The sequence below is a fragment of the Chiloscyllium punctatum genome, chromosome 45 (genome assembly GCF_047496795.1).
Source record: "Chiloscyllium punctatum isolate Juve2018m chromosome 45, sChiPun1.3, whole genome shotgun sequence".
Classification (NCBI taxonomy): Eukaryota; Metazoa; Chordata; class Chondrichthyes; order Orectolobiformes; family Hemiscylliidae; genus Chiloscyllium; species Chiloscyllium punctatum.
This window is the reverse complement of record NC_092783.1, coordinates 24,082,912-24,101,176: the sequence shown is the minus strand read 5'-3', so window position 1 is coordinate 24,101,176 and position 18,265 is coordinate 24,082,912. Positions and strand designations below refer to the sequence as shown.

The 18,265-nt window shown below is 46.0% G+C and overlaps 1 protein-coding gene across 3 annotated transcripts in view; it reads right to left on the bottom strand.

Annotated features, from left to right (window-relative positions):
• The window catches only part of LOC140467232 (serine/threonine-protein kinase 38), an 84,747-nt gene that overhangs the window by 59,710 nt on the left and 6,772 nt on the right, over positions 1-18,265 (bottom strand). The window contains exon 1 of one of the 3 annotated variants that reach the window (XM_072563463.1): positions 14,938-14,955. The exons of the other annotated variants lie outside the window; for them this stretch is intronic. The gene's annotated coding sequence lies outside the window, so the exon portion shown is untranslated. Of the gene's footprint in view, positions 1-14,937; positions 14,956-18,265 lie in introns of those variants that run through there. 3 annotated transcript variants of the gene reach the window in all.

The window sequence follows — 18,265 nt, the reverse complement described above, 5'->3', positions numbered from 1 at the left end:
ATATCTGGTCATTAGCCCAGAAAAAATATATCAATACAATGTTATAGAAGCATTGAATGGGGTGGGGTTGTAGGTACTGTACACGCCTAGTCAGAAGAAATGCAATGAACAAATTAGCAAAGAGGTGAATCAATTTACAGTCATCAAGATCAAAGGCACATCGTGTAGTGAGGCACGTGAATACACATCACTCATCTTGGAAGTAGACCAGCTGTTCAATCTCAGACACACCTCAGCACTGGGAGTGAATCCTCTGAAATATTAGGTAGAGAGACTGGGTAAAGACAGATCACCTGGAGGATATTGGAAAAAGCTGGTGGTTCTCAACAACAATGCAACAGATTTTTCTAACTTTTAATTGTTAAATGGTTTCATTTAACAAATAAATCAAATTTATTGCGCTCAGGTCTACAAAGTCCATGGTGAAATTTAACATTACAAAACTGGGTTCTCAGTCCACTGAATCAATGTTAAGAGATATTAGAAGAAGGAGACATCAGGAGACCATTCAGCCCACTGAACCTGTACTGCCATTCAATATGGTCAATTTCACATCCACTTCCCAATCCCTCAATTCTGAGGCTAAAATGTCTCTCTCAACTTTAAATATATTCAGTGGAGTACTCATAATCCTCTGGAGCATAAAATCTCAAAAGATTTACAGTCTGAGTGAAGGAATTTCTCCTCACCTCAATCATCAATAAACAGCCCTTTATCCTGAAACCGCTCCCCTTCATGATCTTGAATATTTTAACGATATCATTCCTCATTCTGCGAAACTCAAAATTCGATTCAACTTGCTTAGCCCCTCAAAAGGACAACCCTGTCATAGTGTCATAGAGATGGACAGCACCATTCATACCAACCAGAGATCCTAAACTAATCTCTTCCCATTTGCCAGCACTTAGCCCATATTCCTCTAAACCCTTCCTATTCATATACCCATCCAGATGCCTTTTAAATGTTGTATTTGTACCAGCCTCTACCACTTCCTCTGGCAGCTCATTCCATACACATACCACCCTCTGCGTGAAAAAGTTGCCCCTTAGGTCCCTTTTCTATCTTTTCCCTCTCCCCGTCTGGCCTCTAGTTCTGGACTCCCTGACCCCAGGGGAAAAAAAACTTGCCTATTTATCCTATCCATGCCCCTCATAATTTTGTAAACCTCTATAAAGGTCACCCCTCAGTCTCCGACGCTCCAGGGAAAACAGCCCCAGCCTAGTCAGCCTCTCCCTATAGCTCAAACCCTCCAACCCTGGCAACATCCTTGTAAATCTTTTCTGAACCCTTTCAAAGTTTCACAACATCTCTCTGATAGGTCACCCCAAGAATCAATTGATTAAACCTCTGCTGTGCCACCTCCAATACAAGTACATTCTTAATTAAAGGGATGTCTCATCATTCTCGAAAGATATCACCTTTGACAATGCAACACAACCTTAGTAGTGCTCGGGCTGTTTAACTAGACTGCATGTTGAATGCTTACTATGGTGTGACCTCAAGCTCAGTAGTGCTATTAATTGGATCAAGCTGTCCAAACACGTCAAAAACAGTCCCACACCTCCATGGCTTCCATCCTGAAATGTAAACACAGCACACAGTGAATCTAGCAAGATATCTAGTCAAGAAATGTCAAATTTAAAATTGTTACTGTTAATTTCAAATCTCTTATCACTGTAACTTTCTCCAACCCTACAAGCCTCCAAATTCTTCACATTAGTCCAACTTGAAGTCTTCAGCAGCTATGATCTCCTTTGTCCCAACACTAATGTTTTCTGTTACAGAGTCATAGAGATTTACAGCACAGAAAAAAAGAGATCCTTCAGTCCAACACGTTCATGCCGAAGAGATATCCTAACCTAACCTATTCCCATTTGCAAGTACTTGGCCCACACCCATCCAGATGAGTTTTAAACATTGCAATAGTACTCGCCTCCACTACTTCCTCTGTCAGCTCATTCTATACAACCGATCAGAAGGAGGTTGTGAAACTTTGAAAGGGTTCGGCAAAGATTTACAAAGATGTTGCTAGAGTTGGAGGATTTGAGTTATAGGGAGAGGCTGAATAGGCTGGGGCTGTTTTCCCTGGAGTGTCGGAGGCTGAAGGGTGACCTCAGAGATTTATAAAATGATGAGGGGCATGGATAGGGTAAATAGACAAGATCTTTTCCCGGAGGTGGGGGAGTGCAGAATTAGAGGGCATAGGTTTAGGGCGAGAGGGGAAAGATTTAAAAAGAATCTAACAAGCGGCACGGTGGTTAGCACTGCTGCCACACAGCGCCAGAGACCCGGGTTCAATTCCCGCCTCAGGCGACTGACTGTGTGGAGTTTGCACATTCTCCCCGTGTCTGTGTGGGTTTCCTCCGGGTGCTTCGGTTTCCTCCCACAGTCCAAAAATGTGCAGGTTAGGTGAATTGGCCATGCTAAATTGCCCGTAGTGTTAGGTAAGGGGTAAATGTAGGGGTATGGGTGGGTTGCGCTTCGGCGGGTCGGTGTGGACTGGTTGGGCCGAAGGGCCTGTTTCCACACTGTAAGTAATCTAATCTAATCTAATAAATCTAATCAACGTTTTCACTCAGAGGGTGGTGCATGTTTAACCGGAAGCTCAGATTCCTCCCTTAATCCTCTTCACTTTTGGAATTGACCTGAAAATGTGTCCTTTTCGCTAAAGCCGGTCCTAAGCTCTCCTTTGGCTCACTATCAATTTCTGGTTATCCTTCAGTGGAACTCCTTCAGACACTTTACAACATTAAACACCATATAGTTATTGATATTACAATGCATTGAGTGCACAATCCTACCTTTCTAGTGCTCTGTAACAATGCCTGATAGCTGCCTACTTAAATTGCTGTAAAATATCCACCATAATCATGACTTGAAGAGGAAAAGGAGAGGTATCCTGATATCCTGAACAACATTACTACCTCAAATCAAAAAGAATATTCACTGGCCAATCACAGTCTGTAGGACTTTGTGCAGACCAAAACACTTGGCACCAGACAATTGAGTGCAGACACTATTAAGGCATTATTTAAACACAAAATATATCTCTTGAAAGTCTCAATTTTTTTCTCAAAACAGGAAGGCACTAAAATTTGACAATTTGCAAGAATCGTACATCAAGATTACAGCAGCCCACAACGTATCTAAGCGTTCACAGGCTCAATTTGGAGAAGTATTTTATTCCTGTTGCAACAGATAATTGACACATGCTAAACTCCATTTCCTACATAGCTGTTTATCACATGTGTGGAAAAAATAGCAAGCACACGAGGTGGGGCGGGGGGGGGGGGGGTATTGTACAACGCAGTATCAGAAGCAAAACCGCCACTCAGACTTAAATGTACCGCCTTTCATCTAGTGGGAGCTGTTCTGTCTGCTCACTCAAACGGACGTAAAGGAATCCCAAGCAGTACTTCCACAAAAAAAAACAAATGGGAATGCTTTGAGTAATTGAACTACAGCATTTAATAGACTAGAAAATAAATAACTGTGAGTAGACAGCACTTCCACAACCTCAGGACACACCAAAGCATCTTTCAGTGAGTGAAATAGTTCATTAAAAAAGGTTTAGCCATTGATGGAATATCAGAAAGCAGCAGCCTATTTGGACACACTAACCTCCACAATCGAACCAGCTCTCAGCATGACCAGAAACAGGCATTTGTGACGTTAGGTGAAGAATAAATAATGACGAGGATACTACAAGAAGGTTCCTGCTGAGTTTCAAGCAAGGCCATGAAGTCTTTTGTGTTAGAAGGGCAGACAAGGCCTTTGTTTGACACACTGGCAATTCAGTACACCCAAGGAAGAATTAATAAAGCAGTAAAACAACTCAGCTGGCACACACAGTCAACAGGTACACAACAAGTGGCCATGGGGGTTAAACTGTACACACAGTCATATCCCAATGTGAACCAGCTGCTGCAGGAGGAAGAGAACAGATTCTTCTGTTTAAAAAGCAATCCGATTCACCCTCAACTAAATTTTGGGCAGAGACTCCACTGCTTTTGATTTGGCAGGAAGATAAATACCCCAACGTGTGATGCAGAAATGCAATGTAGAACATAGTCTGTGCACTGTTATGTGCTTTCTCATTCTGTTTGTCTTGGCAAACCTTACTGCACACGTGGCAGCCCTTCAGTGTTTGATCAGGAATCACACCCACATTCTTTAACTTGATGCACCTCATTTAAAATGCTGTTTGCCAACATACACATTTTATTTTTAGTACAATTTGAATATTAGTTGAGAGCTTAAAGATGAATAACAGAGTCCTACCCTTACTGATCAGCCTAAGTGCGAATGGTGTTCAACTCCTGCTGCAACACACTGCTAACTAGCCAACGACTAACTACATACTAAACATAGACCAACTGACTGGAGGAGGCTGCTGCAGAAATATCCCAATCCTAAATCATGGGGGAGCTCAGCACATCAGCCCAAAGGACAAAGATGAAACATTCATAATCTGCAGCCAGGAGTACTGACTGGATGGTCCAACGGCCCTGAGCACCTCAGATGCCAGTCTTTAGTCTTGCAAGACAAATTCCCAGCTTGGCGAACAGAACCACAACAGTCTTTAGTCAATTTGGTCCACTCCACGTGATACCAAGAAATGGTCAGAGGTTGTTGGGCTCTGACAATATTCTGGCAATAGTAGTGAAGTCTTGTGCTCCAGAACTAGAATGCAACCCTAGCCAGGCTGGCATCGAGCTGACAACACTATCATCTACTCAACAATGTGGAACATCGCCCAGTTACGTCCTGTGCACAAAAAGGAGGCCAGATCCAACCCGGCCAATTCCCACCCCACCTGTCTAAACTCGACCATCGGAAAAGGGTTGGAAGTGGTCTTTAAAGGGGCTAGAGAACGTAGAACAGGCCCTTCGGCCCTCGATGTTGCGCCGATCTGTGAACTATTCTCAGCCCGTCCCCCTACATTATCCCATCATCATTCATGTGCTTATCCAAGGATTGTTTAAATCTCCCTAATGCTCCTGAGTTAACTACATTGGCAGGTAGGGCATTCCACGCCCTTACCACTCTCTGAGTGAAGAACCTGCCTCTGACATCTGTCTTAAATCTATCACCCCTCAATTTGTAGTTATGACCCCTCGTACAAGCTAACATCATCATCCTAGGAAAAAGACTTTCACTGTCTACCCTATCTAATCCTCTGATCATCTTGTATGTCTCTATCAAATCCCCTCTTAGCTTCTTCTTGCCAATGAGAACAGACCCAAGTTTCTCAGCCTTTCCTCATAAGACCTTCCCTCCAGACCAGGTAACATCCTGGTAAATCTCCTCTGCACCTTTTCCAATGCTTCCACATCCTTCCCGAAATATGGCGACCAGTACACAATATTCCAAGTGTGGCTGCACTAGCATTTTGTATAGTTGCAGCATAGCATTGCAGCTCCAGAACTCAATCCCTCTATAAATGAAGCCTAACACACCGTATGCCTTCTTAACAGCACTACCAACCTGGGTGGCAACTTTCAGGGATCTATGTACATGGACTCCAAGATCCCTCTGCAGACCCACACTACCAACAATCTTTCCACTGACCCAGTACTCTGCCTTCCTGTTATTCTTCCCAAAGTGCATCACCTCACATTTAGCTGCATTGATGTCCATTTGCCACCCCTCAGCCCAATTCTGCAGTTTATCCAAGTCCCCCTGCAACCTGTAACATTCTTCCAAACTGCCCACTACTCCATCGACTTTAGTGTCACCTGCAAATTTACTAATCCATCCACCTATGCCTGCGTCTAAGTCATTTATAAAAATGACAAACAGCAGTGGTCCCAAAACAGATCCTTTTGCCACACCACTAGTAACCGGACTCCAGGCTGAATATTTTACATCAACCACCACTTGCTGCTTTCTTTCAGAAAGCCAGTTTCTAATCCAAGCTGCTAAATTACCCTCAATCCCATGCCTCTGCATTTTCTCCAACAGCCTCCCATGTGGAACCTTATCAAAGGCTTTACTGAAGTCCATGTCAACTGCCCTACCCTCATCTACATGCTTGGTCACCTACTCAAAAAACTCAATGAGATTTGTGAGACAAGACCTTGACGAAACCATGTTGACTATCTGAAATCAAATTGTTGCTTGCTAGATGATTATAAATCTTATCTCTTATAATCCTTTCCAAAACCTTTCCTACAGCAGAAGTGAGGTTCAATGGTTGATAATTACCTGGGTCATCTCTACTGCCCTTCTTGAACAAGGGCACAACATTTGTAATCCTCCAGTCCTCTGGTACTAACCCTGTAGACAATGATGACTCAAATATCAAAGCCAAAGGCTCTGCTATCTCCTCCCTAGCTTCCCAGAGAATCCTCGGATAGACCCCATCCAGCCCAGGGGACTTGTCTACTTTCACTCCTTCTAGAATTGATAATACCTGTTCATAACTAACCTCAATCCTTTCTAGTCTACTATCTCGTACCTCATTCTTCTCCTCTACAATATTCTCCTTTTCCTGAGTGAAAACTGATGAGAGATATTCATTAACACCTCTCCAATCTCCACAGGGTCCTCACTCAACTTCCCACTTCTGTCTTTGACTGGCCCTATTCCTACCCTAATCATCCCTTTATTCCTCACATACCTACAGAAAGCTTTAGGGTTCTCCTTTATTCTATTTGCTAAAGACTGCTCATGTCCTCTCTTTGCTCTTCTTAACACTCTCTTTAAATCCTTCCTCGCTGATCTGTAACTCTCCATCTGAACCATCTTGCCTCATCAACACATAAGCTTCCTTCTTCTGCTTAACAAGAGATGCAATTTCTGTAGTAAACCACGGTACCCTTACCTTATCACTTCCTCCCTGCCTGACAGGGACATACCGATCAAGGACACGCAATATCTGTTCCTTAAACCAGTTCCACATTTCCACTGTCTGCATCCCCCGCATTTTGCTACCCCATCCTATGCATCTTAATTCTTGCCTAATCGCATTATAATTGCCCTTGCCCCATCAATAACTCTTGACCTGTGGCATGTACCGACCCCATTCTATCGCTGAACTAAACATAACTGAATTATGGTCTCGCTCTCCAAAGTGCTCACCTACAACTAAATCAAACACCTGGCCTGGTTCATGACCAAGCACCAGATCCAGTGTGGCCTCCCCGCTTATCAGCCCTTCGACATACTATCAAGCAGTATCCTCTACACTGGGAAACAGGACACCTACTTGCAGAGCACATCTCCGAGACACTCACACTAAACAAACCCACCACCCCATGGTCAAATACTACAACTCCCCCTCCCACTCCGCCAAGGACATGCAGGTCCTGGGCCTCCTCCATCGCCAAACCCCTACCACCCGATGCCTGGAGAAAGAACACCCTATCTTCCACCTCGGGATCCTCCAATCCCACGGCATCAATGTGGATTTCACCAGTTTCCTCATTTCCCCTCCCCCACCTTACCCCAGTTCCAACCTTCCAACTCAGCACCGCCCTCATGACCCGCCCATCTTCCTTCCCACCTATCCGCTCCACCCTCCTCTCTGACCTGTTCACCACTACCCTCACCTCCATCCACCTATCGCAATCTCAGCTACCATCTTCCCCCCCACTCCCCTCCCATTTATCTCTCCACCCGTCAGCTCACAGCCTCATTCCTAATGAAGGGCTTTTGCGCGAAACGTTGATTTTCCTGCTCCTCGGATGCTGCCTGACCTGCTGTGCTTTTCCAGCCCCACTCTGATCTTGACTCTGATTTCCAGCATCTGCAGTCCTCACTTTCTCCTAGTACAGTTTGATGTTAACAGTTTAGAATTGTATCTGTAATTTGACTATTTATTACAAACAAACAGATTTGTTAAGTCCAGAAATCTGGCCCATGCTTTCTGTGAACCGGAGTTTAAAAGACACGAAAGGTGGAGAACGCCACATAGTTTTAAATCTAACTTGTGTGATGACTTCAACAGTAGTGGGGTTTGATTTTCAGCGCATTATCCAGTGAGGTATAACACACTTCTCACAGTCTGTGTTACACTGCAACCTCACTATTCAAAGGCTTGTTGCTGCACTGTTGCCTCTGGTACTCACCACTGGCACCAACTTTAAAGCCAATTGAGATTGTCTATAAACAATGCTGCCCTGAACACACACACTGGCAGTGCCGTGTCATCCTCAAAAGTAGCATTGTTACATCGGAATTAATTAGCTTCACTTGCTTTGCAAAGTCACAAACAAATCCTGGAATTTCTCCCTTTTTAAATGCAGGGTCTATTTTTGTCCTTTTCAGTTCCTACTTCAATAAAAGTGCTCTTCAAAGTTTGGGAGAAGATTTGTAGCTCGGGTGCTCATTGTTGTGGTTGTGTTCGCCGAGCTGGGAATTTGTCTTGCAAACGTTTCGTCCCCTGTCTAGGTGACATCCTCAGTGCTTGGGAGCCTCCTGTGAAGCGCTTCTGTGCTGTTTCCTCCGACAAAGGTTTACAGGAAAGCCACACACACAGACCAAGTCCTAAACTATGAAAGCAACCACCCCAACACACACAAATGAAGTTGCATCAGGATACTATTCAAAAAGGGCCACAACACACTGCAGCACACCAGAACTACAAAAAGAGGAAGAGGAACACCTATACAAGGTATTTGCCAAAAACGGATACCCTCGCAATTTCATCAACAGATGCCTAAGGGAGAGACAACGGAACGAGGACATGCCGCAACCCAAAGGACTAGCCACACTACCATACATCAAGAGCATTTCCGAACTGACAGCCAGACTACTGCGACCACTAGGACTCGTAACAGCACACAAACCAACAGCCACGCTCAGACAACAACTCACCAGAACAAAGGACCCGATACCCAACATGAGCAAAACTAATGTAGTGTACAAAATCCCATGCAAGGACTGCACAAAACACTACATCGGACAAACAGGAAGACAGTTAACGATCCGTATACACGAACACCAACTAGCCACGAAACGACACGACCAGCTATCCTTAGTAGCCACACACACAGACGACAAGCAACATGAATTCGACTGGGACAACACTACCATTATAGGGCAAGCCAAACAGAGAACAGCCAGGGAATTCCTAGAGGCATAGCACTCATCCACAGATTCTATCAACAAACACATCGACCTGGACCCAATATACCGGCCACTACAGCGGACAGCTCGAACTGACAATCGGAAGCGGCAGAGACAGGCCACGATAAATGCCGGAGGAAACAGCACAGAAGCGCTTTACAGGAGGCTCCCAAGCACTGAGGATGTCACCTAGACAGGGGATGAAACGTTTGCAAGACAAATTCCCAGCTCGGCGAACAGAACCACAACAATAAAAGTGCTCTTTACAGACAAAAGGGAGGTCAAGGTGACTTCTCATTTCATTATGACAGCTTGTGACTGCACACTGCAGTCAAGTGCTCTGGACTATCAGTCAGTAAAAATCCTGACCAAAATTCCCCGCTGGTTGGAGACATACCTGGCACATAAGGAAGATGGTTGAAGTTGTTGGAGGTCAGTCATCTCAGTCCAAGAAATCTCTGCAGGAGTTCCTCAGGGTAGTGTCCTCGGCCCCACCATCTTCATCTCCTTCATCAATGACTTTTCTCCCTCCATCATTAAGGTCAGACGTGGTGATGCTTCCCGATGATTGCACAATGTTCAGCACCACTCATAACTCCTCAAATACTGATTCTGTCCGTGTTCAAATGCAACAAGATCTGGACAATATCCAGGCTTGGGCTGACAAGTGGCAAGTAACATTTGTGCTACATAAGACTGACCACCTCCAATAAAGAGAGAAGTTAACCAATGCCCCTTGACATTTGATGGTTATTACCATCAATGAATCATTCTCTATAAAAATCCTGGGATTACCACTGACCAAAAAAAGTGGCTAAAAGAGCAGGTCAGCAGTTAGGAATCCCGCAGCAAGCAATTCACTGCCTGACTTCAAAAGGTTTCTCCATCTACAAGACACAGGTCAGGAGTGTGATCAAATATTCCCCATTTGCCTGGATGGGTACAGCTCAAGAAACTTGAACAGTCCAGGATAAAGCAGTCCACTTGAAGGAACTCCTACCACCTTCAACATTCACTAACACACATTGGCAGCAGGGTGTATACCTACAAAATGTAGTGCAGTAATTAATGAAGGTTTATTCAATAGCACCTTCAAAATCATTGACCTCTATCGCCTTGCAAGACAAAAGCAGTAAATGTCTGGGAACAGCACCATCTGTAAGTTTCCCACCAAGTCACACATCATCCTGACTTAGAATGATATGACCACTCCTTCACTGGGTCAAAATCCTAGAACTGCATCCCTAACAGCCCTATGGCTATAGCTACACCACATGGATGGAGGAGCAAACCAAGACTTTCTCTAGGACAATGAAGGATGGGCACTAAATACCAGCTTAGCACATCCCAAGAATATGTCTAAGGAACTGAGAAAGGCATTGAACAGTGTGCATCATCTGGAACCCTCCTGGTGTGTATGACATATGCAATTGAGTCATGGTAAAGAACAATTGTATTGACCAAGGGTGATCCTTGTGGGATTAATTCAACTGTTCATGTCCTTGGACAATGGTAATGGCAAGAGCTATTTCATTCACCCAGTGGATACAGAAAGTGCTGGGAGTACTCAGAGTCAAAGCACAGCCAGTCAGAGGCAGCATCCGAGGAGCAGGAGTGTCAACATTTTGAGCATAAGCTCTTCATCCTGACTGGCTGCACTCTTCCAGCACCACACTTTTTGACTCTGATCTCCAGCATCTGCAGCCCTCACTTTCTCCGAACTGAAAGTACCCAACAGGCCTGCAGGTTGCTGAGACCCAGGCTTATGCTACTGGCTGGGTTACATTTCAGTCACAAACCTGCCTTTCCAGAAATACCTGCCACCCTTTGTGCTCTTTCTTACAGCACAGGAGGCTTTCTGAACCATAGTGTGCATGCTAACCAGGGGCCTGGAAACCCACAAAAATCAAAACTATAGATGCTGCAAATTAGAAACAAAAACAGAAAGTGCTGGAAAAGCTCAGCAGGTCTGGCAGCATCTGCGAAGAGAAATCAGTCAACCTTTCAGGTCCAGTGATCCTTCCTCAGCTCCTGATTTCTCTTCACAGATGCTGTCAGACCTGCTGAGTTTTTCCAGTAATTTCTGCTTTTGTGCCTGGAAATTCATCACGATCAGCAGTTTCACAGGGGGGTTACACACTCAATCCCACAGTCGTCATTTCAGAACAACGCGACCAAAACCTACACTGAGGGCCCAGTACCATCCTGAGGCACTATCGGAAGGGTCATCTTTCAAATGGGACATTAAACAAAAGTCCTGTCTGCCCCACCTCAGATGAGCATAAATGATCCCATAAAGACTTCTTCCTCAAGTCCTGATCAATATTTATCCATCAAGCAACAGCACTAGAAAAGATTAACTGATCATTAGTCATATTACTGTTTCTGGGAGCTTCCTGTATACATATTGGAAGTGGAGGAAATGAGGCAGCCAATGGTAACTGCACTTCAAAATTTACAACCTGATGATTGGCTGCCAAGCACTTCTGCGTTTTTCACAGGCACTATGTAAAAGCAACACTGTGTTCTCACCAATATATACAAACCACAAGGTTCCAGCCACATCCCCTGTCTCTGCCAAGTTAGCCTTTGTAGTTAATTAGATAGCCTTTATGTTGCGAACAATGCTGCTGGTGGTCCTAACATTACATAAGCCCTTCCTGAAGAAGGGCTTATGCCCGAAATGTCGATTCTCCTGCTCCTTGGATGCTGACTGACCTGTGCGCTTTTCCAGCAACACATTTTCAGCTCTGATCTCCAGCATCTGCAGTCCTCACTTTCTCCTCTAACACTACATATACCAATTACCCCAGTAACAAATACACAGGTTGCCTGTTTTTTTCATTCTTATAAAGGCCAGGGCATCCATTCTCATCTTCAGAACAGTTCCCCAAAATCACTTACAGCGACCCAAGGCCCAAGGGACAGATGGAGCCTCAGTTTAAGGTCTCCACTGAAAACAGTGATAATATCTGTTACCTCAAGCTTACAGGGCAGCCACAAACTTTGGATATGATCATGCTTTCCCCTCCCCTTTCAGGAGCTGGATATCACAGTCGCTCAGTAGTCAGGTCAGGCAAGACTGCCCACACAAGGAAGTATGAAGAATTCCTTTATCACCACTGCGTGGGACACAGTCAGTCAATACCAGTTAACCTTTGAGCAATTTACAAGTACACAGTGCCAGGTCTGGACACACCCACAACATCTGTGTACAATTAACTGTTAAAGACTGTCTGAGTAACCAAGCTCTTAGCTCTATGTGCATGTGTAATTAGCAGAACGCTATATCCAGGGCAGCATTCTGACCATAGACTACCCAAACATGAGGTAATGTCTCATCTAATTCCAGTCGGGCAGAAAGAGGCCATTCAGCCCATCAAGCCTCCCAATAGCATCCATTCAGATCTTATCGTTGTAATCCATCTAATTTGCACATCCCTGGACACTATGGGCAATTTAGCATGGCCAATCCACTTAATCTGTACATCTCTGGACAGTGGGAGGAAACCGGAAGAAATCCATCCATGGGGAGAACATGCAAACTCCACACAGTCGACCGGAGGCTGGAATTGAACCCTGGTCCCTGGCATGTGAGGTAGCAGTGTTAACCACTGGGGCACCATGCCACTCTGTCCTGTTTGGAGTAGTCATATGAATTCAGATCTCAAAGCCAATTTACAAGTGATCCCAGCTGCAAGTGGCACAAGTATTTTGTCCTTAACTATAGTTCTTGCCCAGACCTCACCCCCCAAAAGGTGAAACTCTCCCCCAAGATGGGTCTTGAAACATGCAGACAATATTACACCACCACCCTGACCTTCCCTGCACTCCTTTCTCTGAAAGGCTCACCAACACAGCAGAAACTCACCATGTGTCTGCACTGGCTATAAGTCACTCATCTACCATCCCACAAGCCCTACATTTTTCTCTTTCAGGTCTACGTCCAATTCCCTTTTTGAAAGGTCCTATTGAGTGTGCTCCTACAGTCCTGTCAAACAGTGCATTCAGGATCACATTAACTCACTTCTTCTGATGCTTCTGTTAGTGTTTCCCTTCTGCTTAATGAAGCTTGTACCACTGGAAAGTTTTGCTTCACTTATTCAATACCCTCAAAATCTCGAAGCTCACTTTCACTTTCTACACAATGAAAAGAACATTTGCATTTTTTTTAATGTCTCCATATAACTGAAGTTCTACATCACTGGCATCACGATTAGAGTGGTGCTGGAAATACACAGCAGGCCAGACAGCATCCGAGGAGCAGGAACATCGACATTTCGGACAGGAGCCTTTCATCAGATTCCTGATGAAGGTGGCGGGGCAGGATTACACTCCAAGGGAAATATTTTTGATAAAACTGATATCATACACCACTGTGCTAACGTGCACCAAATTCCCTTTAGTAATCACCCTCATTCACTGAATATCGGCCCTCCAAAATATCTGCTTTGAGTGATGAGAAGGCAGATAGATCATCTGAACTAGCCCTTGAAATCAACTTTAAAATACAGTCACCCACTTTTTAAAATAGTGACACATGAATTAATGAGGATCTACTAATGCAAGAAGTCTCAGACTTCTTTTTGATTAGGCAAACACAGTTTAAAACATACCAACAGTCATTTAACAGACAGATGATTTTCAATATTGTACTACTTGACAATGGTACATGGTCAACCATGGACAGATTGTCAGTGACATGCATGGCCTGACACAGTGGGCCCTATGACATATATCCAAAATCTAACACAGGCAGAGACAATTCCCAGAGTTCCAGAAATCCAACACAGACTGAGACTGGCCGAAAAGAACAGCTGAAGATTGTCATTTCTGGTGTGTCACCACTTTACAAAACAACGGAAATGTTTAAAATAAAAATGAGACACTACGTTCAAGTCCAAACAGGAGCTGAGAAACTGGCTCACATCCCCTTCGGCTTGGAAAACAGCTCAGCAAACAGAGTGCAAATCAGAAAGGTGCAGGACATCGCAGAGTAGCTCACAGCCAATCATGTACTTCTGAAATGTATTTACTGTTGTAAACGTGGTAAACATGGTAAACATGGCAGTAGGCCACATCCTCAGCCCCAGCCTAACAGCAGCACTGCATTCCCTCAGCAATGACGCACTGTCAGCGTGATATTCCCTTGGCACTGATGCTGTAGCAGCACTGCGCTCTCTCGGCAATGCAGCACTGTGCTGACATGGCTGACACTGGAGTATGACTTCAATCTGACTGAATGAAAGCATTAGCCACTGAGCCCCAGGCTGCACTTCATTTCACAGAACCTTTTCGTTTCTGTTGTAAAGTAGACAGTTTGAATTTAGTGACTGCATATTATTTTCTGTCAATGATTCTACCGGGGAAAGAAGGTACAAGTTTAATAACCAACAGGACACGCTTGCAGTAGACAGGGCTCTGTCCAGTCTTCGGGGAATTACAAGTATTTTGAGCAATTATCCAGATTTGGATACTTTGTCCCCCTTCTAAACCTGGGTGCCCAGGAATTGGAAGCCCTCGTAGAACCGATTCTCTGGGGAACAAAGTTATCCAACAGAATCTGGAGTTGCACATCTTGTTGCTCTTTGGTAAGGTCAGTGCAGAGGCTGGTCACGGTGAGCTGGGTTTACTCCTCTCAATAAGAAACTGGACCAAACTACGTCAACATTGCTGGTGGGGTTATGGAACATCTGATACAAAATGAAACTTATAAAGGAGGGCACTGTGTACCGTGGCAGAGGGGAATACCCATCAGTTCCAGCAAAGACCCCTGTTAATCACAGCAGAGGGGAACTCTGTACGGGGGCAGATACCCAGTTCTCGTTTTGATTCAGTGCTACTCATGATAGTTAACATTCTCACCTTTCACAGGAACGGCTCCCTTCTGTCTGGTGGCCAGGGTTGAGGGATGGTGAAGCAGTACCCTCTCACGAGTTCTGTGACTGTGTCGTGTCTAAATGACTTTAAAGGCATGTGCGCACTGAAAGGTGGCAGACTTCAAGCTCCTTGCTGTGCAAGCGATTTTTTTTTTAAAAACTGCTTTGAAAACATTTAAACGGAGCAGTGAAGGCATGCTCCAGACATGCCTTATGAAGGGCCCCCAATTCACATTTTACTGGAACCAACCCAAAAAAGAGGGATTGCCAAACATTTCCATTTCTGTGGTTCAGGAATCTGCAGAGAGAGGTAATTATATTCCTCTTGGGTCACTAAAAATAAGCTCGGTTCTGTTCTTTCCCAGATATCATTACCAGGTTTTATGGCTGTGGCTTCCTCAGTGACTTATTCTGGGAAACGCTGGGACCAGGGCTTGGTCCAAGTCTCTTACGCAAGCTGCTAATGAAAAGAAAGTAACATTTCAAACTCTGCATGCTTGGGGTAAAAGTAGAGCAAGCTGCAAACGCACTCCCCAAAGACCTATCAAAATCATAAGAATGGTGCTAGCGATTGCAAACACAGTTTTGCTAAGAGAAGATGCAAGTCTGCAGCTGAGAACAACTCCAGCAGTTCCCATGGCTAGGAGACACAGGCAAAGATCTTCGCAGTCTTAAGATCAACAGGAATGGGCAATGGCAGGTCAAGTGGCCCCAGGGAAAATGGGACTGCCGACAGACCTCCCTCCACAACTCTGCAGATAGTGGCACTGCTTCACTGGTGCAGGAACATTTGGGGAAGTTGGCACCTGGGGGAGAAGCAGAGCTGAATACTACCTCTTAACCAGGCATGCCCGAAAGCAGACATTTTTACAGGCCAACATACAGACATGTCCTTGACTTTAAAAAGCAAAGTTTTAAACGTGTATCCTTAATCTCGACAATACAGCAACATGGGCATCTGCTCTGATGGGCTAATACTGGGAAGGGCCATGTGAGAAGAATGTACATTGAGGTGGAGGAAGAGGTGAGATTACACCAAAGAGCAGATGGTGACTTAAATCTCCAGCCAGTTTACAACTTCAGTTTGCAGGTCCGACATTCCCAAAGGGCAAGATAAAACACTGAGCTGCGGTAATCTTGGGCTCCATTTCGCCAGGCCTTAACAACAGTGAAAGCCTGAAGACAATTACCAGCACCCAAAATAAAAATCTGTGTGTTTTGGGGAGGACGGGGGACTGGAGATAGCAGCTTGCATTCAAGAGTAGGAAGAAACTCAACAACATCTATGTAACAATATGAACTTATTGTTGCTGCATTTCCACAACAGTGGCTTCAATTAAGTGATTCAGCCTATCATACAATAGGGGTATGCACTGGTGCAGAATTGCTGTAGCAGTATACACCGTAGCAGGGGTACGGTGTACACCCGGTGTAGAATGCCCGTAGCAGGGGTACGGTGTACACCCGGTGTAGAATGCCCGTAGCAGGGGTACGGTGTACACCCGGTGTAGACTGCCCGTAGCAGGGGTACGGTGTACACCCGGTGTAGACTGCCCGTAGCAGGGGTACCGTGTACACCCGGTGTAGAATGCCCGTAGCAGGGGTACGGTGTACACCCGGTGTAGAATGCCCGTAGCAGGGGTACGGTGTACACCCGGTGTAGAATGCCCGTAGCAGGGGTACGGTGTACACCCGGTGTAGAATGCCCGTAGCAGGGGTACGGTGTACACCCGGTGTAGAATGCCCGTAGCAGGGGTACGGTGTACACCCGGTGTAGAATGCCCGTAGCAGGGGTACGGTGTACACCCGGTGTAGAATGCCCGTAGCAGGGGTACGGTGTACACCCGGTGTAGAATGCCCGTAGCAGGGGTACGGTGTACACCCGGTGTAGAATGCCCGTAGCAGGGGTACGGTGTACACCCGGTGTAGAATGCCCGTAGCAGGGGTACGGTGTACACCCGGTGTAGAATGCCCGTAGCAGGGGTACGGTGTACACCCGGTGTAGAATGCCCGTAGCAGGGGTACGGTGTACACCCGGTGTAGAATGCCCGTAGCAGGGGTACGGTGTACACCCGGTGTAGAATGCCCGTAGCAGGGGTACGGTGTACACCCGGTGTAGAATGCCCGTAGCAGGGGTACGGTGTACACCCGGTGTAGAATGCCCGTAGCAGGGGTACCGTGTACACCCGGTGTAGAATGCCCGTAGCAGGGGTACCGTGTACACCCGGTGTAGAATGCCCGTAGCAGGGGTACAGTGTACACCCGGTGTAGAATGCCCGTAGCAGGGGTACCGTGTACACCCGGTGTAGAATGCCCGTAGCAGGGGTACCGTGTACACCCGGTGTAGAATGCCCGTAGCAGGGGTACCGTGTACACCCGGTGTAGAATGCCCGTAGCAGGGGTACCGTGTACACCCGGTGTAGAATGCCCGTAGCAGGGGTACCGTGTACACCCGGTGTAGAATGCCCGTAGCAGGGGTACCGTGTACACCCGGTGTAGAATGCCCGTAGCAGGGGTACGGTGTACACCCGGTGTAGAATGCCCGTAGCAGGGGTACGGTGTACACCCGGTGTAGAATGCCCGTAGCAGGGGTACGGTGTACACCCGGTGTAGAATGCCCGTAGCAGGGGTACGGTGCACACCCGGTGTAAAATGCCCGTAGCAGGGGTACGGTGTACACCCGGTGTAGAATGCCCGTAGCAGGGGTACGGTGTACACCCGGTGTAGACTGTCCGTAGCAGGGGTACGGTGTACACCCGGTGTAGAATGCCCGTAGCAGGGGTACGGTGTACACCCGGTGTAGAATGCCCGTAGCAGGGGTACGGTGTATACCCGGTGTAGAATGCCCGTAGCAGGGGTACGGTGTACACCCGGTGTAGAATGCCCGTAGCAGGGGTACGGTGTACACCCGGTGTAGACTGTCCGTAGCAGGGGTACGGTATATACCAGTGTAGAATGCCCATAGCAGGGGTACGGTATACACCCGGTGTAGAATGCCCGTAGCAGGGGTACGGTGTACACCCGGTGTAGACTGTCAGGAGGGAGACAGTATATACCAGTGTAGATTCTCTGTAGCAGGAGTACGGTCTATACCAGTGTAGAATGCCGTAGCAGGGGTACGGTATATACCAGGTTAGAATCTCCGTAGCAGGAGTATGGTATATACTAGTGTAGAATTTCCGTAGCAGAGTGTAGAATTTCCATAGTGGGGATGCAGTATATACCAGTGTATAATAATGCCCATGCACAAGATCCAATATTCCACATTCAAAGGAGCCATTATGAATGTTCTGTGTGGAGTCAGGGTGAACAGT